Source organism: Herpailurus yagouaroundi, unplaced genomic scaffold (genome assembly GCF_014898765.1).
Source record: "Herpailurus yagouaroundi ecotype Mexico unplaced genomic scaffold, PumYag 254, whole genome shotgun sequence".
NCBI classification, from domain to species: domain Eukaryota; kingdom Metazoa; phylum Chordata; class Mammalia; order Carnivora; family Felidae; genus Herpailurus; species Herpailurus yagouaroundi.
Genome location: NW_024412471.1, coordinates 146,151 through 153,683, shown reverse-complemented (window position 1 = coordinate 153,683; position 7,533 = coordinate 146,151).

The window sequence follows — 7,533 nt, the reverse complement described above, 5'->3', positions numbered from 1 at the left end:
GCACAAAGAGCAACAGCAATAATCTGTATTTACACAGAGCTTACTGTGGAGGAACACTCTACTATTACCATATACATACTACTTATTTAATCCTCACAACAGTTTTAGGAAATAGAATTAATATTTATCACGTTTTACACATGAGCAATTGAGGCACAGAGAAAACAAGTGACAAGCCTAATTTTGTGCAACCAATAAATAAGGGAACTTGGAATATAAACCAGATGATCTGGGTGCAGACATAGATGCTTAACTCTGATGTTGTGCCCCCAAGGGGGTGGTGTTGAATGAATCTGCTCTCCTCTTGCTACCTGTGTCCCTCTCCTCCTCTGCCCACCCCCAGGCATAAACAATGGGTTGGAAATCAATTGACCTTAGGTATAGTTCTAATTCTGCCACAATTTTCACTGTGTGAATTGAGTAAAATGACTTTGAATCTTCAACTCTTAGTTGTGGAAGGAAGGCATATAACTAAGCCAAATAGCATATTTATTATTCATTAATTCAGTCATTCAACAAGTACTGAAGTGCCAGCTACGTCAAGAATGGCTTTTTTGAAGCATTATCATCATTTATTATCTAGTGCATGCATTTATAAAGAAAAATTTCTAACAAAGATAATAGAAAGAAATGGGCTGCTTTGTGAGGTAAAGAGTTCTCCAACTAAAAGTCAGTTTATCCCAGAAAGCTTATCATTAAGCATACAGGAGAGAATATGGAAGCACCAGGTAGAAAAATATACTAGATGTGTTCTAAGACCCCTCGAGGACTGAAGGATTTTGTGAATTGCCTGTCCTCCCTATGTCTGCTGTCTATGAGGACCCCCAGAAGAGCTTGTAGGAAGGTAGGAGGCTGTGGGAACGTTACCAGAATGTTTTGTGGGCTGGCTACAGTTCTATTGTACTCCAAGAACAGAACACTCTAAGACTATAGTTTCCAAACTAGCAGAATCCCCTGGGGATTTAAACATTGCAAATGCTTAGAACTCATTCTGTGGAGATTATAACTCAATAGGCCTCAGTTGGGGACCAGGAATCTGAACTTTAAAAGTGCTTTTCAGATGGTACAACCAGGTTTAGAATCCCTGATCTATAACAGCACCTAGACCAAGACTGAAAGAACAACTTCCTTGTTTCAAGCAATCCTTGCTGGGTTGGCTTTATCACTTCAGAACCAAGAAACTGTGATATGCACTTGCTCTTAAACTCTCCAATGCTCAGTTTTCCCATATGTAGTGATATCCACCCCACAGGGTTGTTAAGAGGCAAAAACAAATCATATGAAATGTGGTACAAATGTTAGGGAGAGGTGGGTGACCACTGTCTCTGAAAGTATGAATGGCTGAGAACTATACGTTCACAGAATAACAGAACAGAAAGTCCTGATGTCACAGATGATAGTGCAGGCACAAAAAGTCTGAGGAACTTGCCTAAGTCTTAATAATGAATGCCCCCTATGCTCATATTTTATAGTAGTGGCCTTCCTAGGTAAAGATAATTATTGGATCAGTAGTTGCAGTGGTGGTGGTAAAAGGTTTTCACAGTCCCTATCCTTCTCTGATGATTCTGAAGATGTGTTAATTGCAGGATAGAAAATACAGTCTCCTGAGTTATCTTCCTTTGGCACAGTGGGGAGAATGATAGTGAAGTCATTAGCATGGTGTTGTGATGACTCAGAGACATTATTAGTACAGCAGTCTTTAAGAATGGGAAGATGATGGAGCCAAAGGTCTGTCCTGTGAAGCCTGGTGGGAGGTACTTACTATGACATCAGAAGAGAGGAATGAAGTCACACAGGAGCAAGAAAGCTCTGTCACTATAAGCTGTGGGCCCTACTTTCTTGGAAGATTTAGAAGTATTTTTTTGGGATCAGTGTCTATAGGAAGAAGACAGGCAAAGTGACCCCACTCTTCATCCCTTCCTATCTTGAGATTAAAAGGTATTGTTTGATGGTGACATTTGTAAACACAAGACACAACAAGATGTTTTAGCTATTGCCCCACTCACTGAAGTCAGCTGAGGAGCCAGGGTAGAGCCTGGGGTTGAAAGAGGCATTATAGCCTATATGTATAGCCTATATGTATATCTTAACATTTGTTACATAGTAGAAGGATCCTTACAACTATTAAGGATGATAACTCATCATGTCACCCAGGATCTAGTGTGATCTGACAGCTCCAAGCACAAAGCTCTCTCATGATTATGCCAGAGAACAAGATAAAAACCACAGCAGCAAACACTCATTTCACAAATGGAGACCCTGAGGCCTAGAGAAGGCAAATGACTCATACCTCAGTGTCAGGACCAGGCCTGTGCTCCAGGGACAACCTGCTACTTCAATCCAAGGGAGTTTTCTGCAGTTGGATATATGAGAGAAAAGAGGGGCTATAATACCATTACCAGATGATCTTTGTGTATGCCCCCCACCAGTGCCACAGGAACAAGACTCAGAAGCTGGGAAATACCCAGGACTTCAGTCAATAATGATCATACTTACGTTGTAACTACAGCTTACAGAACACCTACTCAGTGCTGGGCAGGGTGTTGGTTTCCTTGGTCATAAGCATTTGTTTTAACCACCATATTATATATAGTAGGCCTGTGTCTGTAGCCCACACTATACAGATAAGGGAAGGTGATTGACTTTTGAGGCCACCTCATGGAAGTGATGGGAATGTGTCATGCTGAGTTAGTCTTGTCCTCTCTCTTTTACACACTAATTGGGATGGCTTGAGACCAATGGGGCCAGGTCATTGAACATGGGTCATGACTGTTCCCTCCACCCCAAGAGAAGCAAAAGCAACATTAGTCCTTGAACAAGCCAGGTATAAATCCCATTGCCTTTGGAAGAACCATAAATCCTCTCTCAGTGATGTTTGCCAGGGTCAGACCCATATGTCTGCTTGCCCACTGGGATTCTGGCTTATAGGAAGATTGTTCAAAGGTCTGACTACTCTTGCAAAAGGAAGATCCTTGTTTTCCGTTCTTTCATCACTTGGGAATTAGCTTGATAAGAATCTGAATTTCATGCATGCCAAGGCTGGTCTCACCCTTCTATTAAGGGGCACACCTAAGACAAGCAGGAATCTATAGCATGCTTGACTCCTCAAGTAGGCAGGATGGTTAGGAAGTGCTTCAATTGATAAGAACAGAATCCAGGAATACATGGGTTGTGTCCAGACTCAACTCAGCCAAGTAAAAACCCTTCAGTAACCCTCCAACTGGTCCCTTGTCTACAAGCTCATTAACAAAGAGCTAGCTCACTTGCGTCCATCTCTAATCCTCGCATTAAACTTGTAGCCTGGACATTCACCACGGACTTCATCTTCTTGAGTAACTAAATCATAAACCTAAGTTCACTTGAGCTGAGTGATCTTTCTTAAATGTAAATCTTATCAGGTTCTTCTGTTGCTTAAATGGTCAGGGATGCCCAGATTGTCTTGGTCAAACCATTTAAAGCAGCATGATACTGTTTTCAAATTAAATTGAATGTACACCTGGGGCACCTGGGTGGCTCAGTCAGTTGAGTGTCCAACTTCGGCTTAGGCCATGATCTCTCAGTTCGTCAGTTCAAGCCCCACGTCGGGCTCTGTGCTGACAGCTCAGAGCCTGGGGCCTGCTTCGGATTCTGTGTCTCCCTCTCTCTCTGCCCCTTCCCCCCTCATGCTCTGTCTCTCAAAAATGAATAAATTAAAAAAAACAAATTGAATGTCTACCTTCAATATATAAAGCAGGTACAGGTATAATTACTCTGCAACGGGGGTAAGTCAGAAGCCCAGAGTGTTTTCTGCTCATGATCCCTATCCCAGACAGCCCAATTAGTCAGGAACTAAGTATTTGTGATATTTTAATTTTTGTGACTCAAAAAGTTTAGGGACCCCCATGTGATGATGGGACATGATGTTGAGGAAAGGAAAGAAATTAAAATGTATTTCCAAACTACTATCTGTAGAATGTTATCTGCATTATAACAGTACAATAGCTTTCTGAGGTTCTTATTACTAATCCCATTATACAGATTTAAAAAAAGATGAATCTCAAAAAAATATTAAATAACATACCCATGGTCAAGATGCCAGTTCTCCGATTCCAAGACTCATCTTCCAGCTTCCATGACATGTAAAGACATGGAGCTGATGCAATAGACAATGGAGGAGGCAGGGAACAAGTTTGGAAGGGCAGCAACACAGATCAACTCACTCTACCCAGAGGTGTGGCTCTTGGAAGAGTTGATGTTTGAACATCCTTGGCAACAGGGTTCCAAGCAGTATAATTTAGAAGCCATTGATCTATAGGCTAAAGTATATAACCCAACAAGTAAAACTCTTGATGTTCTGGGCCCTTCATTTCTTTCTACCCAGCTAGTGCCCAATACTATGCTCTTACCAAATATTATGGCCCATCTGTTTCCAGAAACGATCATGCCCCTACACATCTCCATGCCTATGCCTGTGCTTCTCTTCCCTCTATCTAGAATATCAGTTCCTCTCATTTCCTGACTAGTGCTCACTCTCTTTCTGGGCCACAGTCTTTTTTAATCTGTAAAGTGGGGTTAACATTAAGAAACTCATAGAGCTGATATATTGTGATAATTCAAATAACATGTTTGATGGTTTGAGAATAAATTTTAATTCCCAGTATTTCCCTTTATTATCCCACTTGCATCTTAAGACAAAGAAGAATCTTAATCTTCTCTGAATTCACAACACCCTGCACATAATCATCACTCAGTAAATAAATGTCTTTAAAGCGATATTTGCAAAGTTACTATAAGAAAGGAATTTCTGTTAAGATAATTTTCTTCATTGAACCAGTGGTTCATTGGTGGTATTGAGTCAATCCAATAGAACAATGTTTTACAACCTTTGGAAATTATTTGCAATATTTTAGTGGGGGCCATGCATGGAAGGAACATAACTTTGCCTATCCCTGCTGATCAGGACTTCAAGAGCTCACATTTGCAACTAGGAGAAGAGCAATTAGGTGAGTCACATATATACATAATTCTCTGCTTTGGTACAACCAAACAAGAAGTTAAGTAAGGAATTTGTCTGATAAGTGGGATGAACTAACTAGACTATATGAAGTTGCTATCTCATATAACAACTTCATACACCTTCCAATACTCCACATCACCATATACACACTAGCCGTCATCTTTCTCCTTTTCATTGAGTTCACTTCCACATTGATCCCAGGTAAAATATGTTCAGGGAAAAGAGAAAAACAGGAAAGGCAGCACTTGGAGGTCTGATGCTCATAAGTGCAAATATAGGCTTGGCTTGGTGATGTACTTAGATAATCTGATCCAGTCTCCTCTGAAACCCAGAGGCAGTAGCAGAGCCAGGACCAGAGCCCTGATCCACTGCAAAATTCTTGCAGCTTGTCAGTATGGGTAACTCCACCCTGGGAGTGTCTCCCACACCTGCTACATGTGCCTGTCCTCCAAGTACACCTCTCTCAAGGTGTGAAAGGAGGCAGACCCTTGTCTCAAACACAAATAACTCATTAATTCATTCAACAAATATTTATTATTATTTTTTATTTAAATTCTAGTTGGCTAACATACAGTGCAATATTGGTTTCAGGAGCAGATCTCAGTGATTCATCCCTTACATAAAACACCCAGTGCTCATCACAAGTGCCCTCCCTAATATCTATCATCCATCTAACCCATCTCTCACCCACTTCCTCCATCAACATACAGTTTGTTCTCTATCATTAAGAGTCTCTTGTGGTTTGTTTCTCTCTATTCTCTTCCCCCAACCTTCCCATGTGTTCATCTGTTTTGTTTCTTATTTCACATATGAGTGAAATCATATGGTGTTTGTCTATCTATGATTGGCTTATTTTGCTTAGCATAATACATTCTAGCTCCAACCACATTGTTGCAAATGGCAAGATTTTATTCTTTTTGATGGTTGAGTGATACTCCATTACACACACACACACACATCACATCTTTTTATTTTTTATTTTTTTTCCAATATATGAAGTTTATTGTCAAATTGGTTTCCATACAACACCCAGTGCTCATCCCAAAAGGTGCCCTCCTCAATACCCATCACCCACCCTGTCCTCCCTCCCACCCCCCATCAACCCTCAGTTTGTTCTCAGTTTTTAAGAGTCTCTTATGCTTTGGCTCTCTCCCACTCTAACCTCTTTTTTTTTCCTTCCCCTCCCCCATGGGTTTCTGTTAAGTTTCTCAGGATCCACATAAGAGTGAAACCATATGGTATCTGTCTTTCTCTGTATGACCTATTTCACTTAGCATCACACTCTCCAGTTCCATCCACGTTGCTACAAAGGGCCATGTTTCATTCTTTCTCATTGCCCTGTAGTACTCCATTGTGTATATAAACCACAATTTCTTTATCCATTCATCAGTTGATGGACATTTAGGCTCTTTCCATAATTTGGCTATTCTTGAGAGTGCTGCTAAAAACATTGGGGTACAAGTGCCCCTATGCATCAGTACTCCTGTGTCCCTTGGATAAATTCCTAGCAGTGCTATTGCTGGGTCATAGGGTAGATCTATTTTTAATTTTCTGAGGAACCTCCACACTGTTTTCCAGAGTGGCTGCACCAATTTGCATTCCCACCAACAGCGCAAGAGGGTTCCCGTTTCTCCACATCCTCTCCAGCATCTATAGTCTCCTGATTTGTTCATTTTGGCCACTCTGGCGTGAGGTGATATCTGAGTGTGGTTTTGATTTGTATTTCCCTGATGAGGAGCGAGGCTGAGCATCTTTTCATGTGCCTGTTGGCCATCCGGATGTCTTCTTTAGAGAAGTGTCTATTCATGTTTTCTGCCCATTTCTTCACTGGGTTGTTTTTCGGGTGTGGAGTTTGGTGAGCTCTTTATAGATTTTGGATGCTAGCCCTTTGTCCGATATGTCATTTGCAAATATCTTTTCCCATTCCGTTGGTTGCCTTTTAGTTTTGTTGGCTGTTTCCTTTTTAGCTTTGTTGGCTGTGCAGAAGCTTTTTATCTTCATAAGGTCCCAGTAATTCATTTTTGCTTTTAATTCCCTTGCCCTTGGGGATGTGTCGAGTAAGAGATTGCTGTGGCTGAGGTCAGAGAGGTTTTTTTCCTGCTTTCTCCTCTAGGGTTTTGATGGTTTCCTGTCTCACATTCAGGTCCTTCATCCATTTTGAGTTTATTTTTGTGAATGGTGTGAGAAAGTGGTCTAGTTTCAACCTTCTGCATGTTGCTGTCCAGTTCTCCCAGCACCATTTGTTAAAGAGATTGTCTTTTTTCCATTGGATATTCTTTCCTGCTTTGTCAAAGATTAGTTGGCCATACGTTTGTGGGTCTAGTTCTGGGGTTTCTATTCTATTCCATTGGTCTATGTGTCTGTTTTTGTGCCAATACCATGCTGTCTTGATGATGACAGCTTTGTAGTAGAAGCTAAAGTCTGGGATTGTGATGCCTCCTGCTTTGGTCTTCTTCAAAATCACTTTGGCTATTCAGGGCCTTTTGTGGTTCCATATGAATTTTAGGATTGCTTGTTCTAGTTTCGAGAAGAATGCT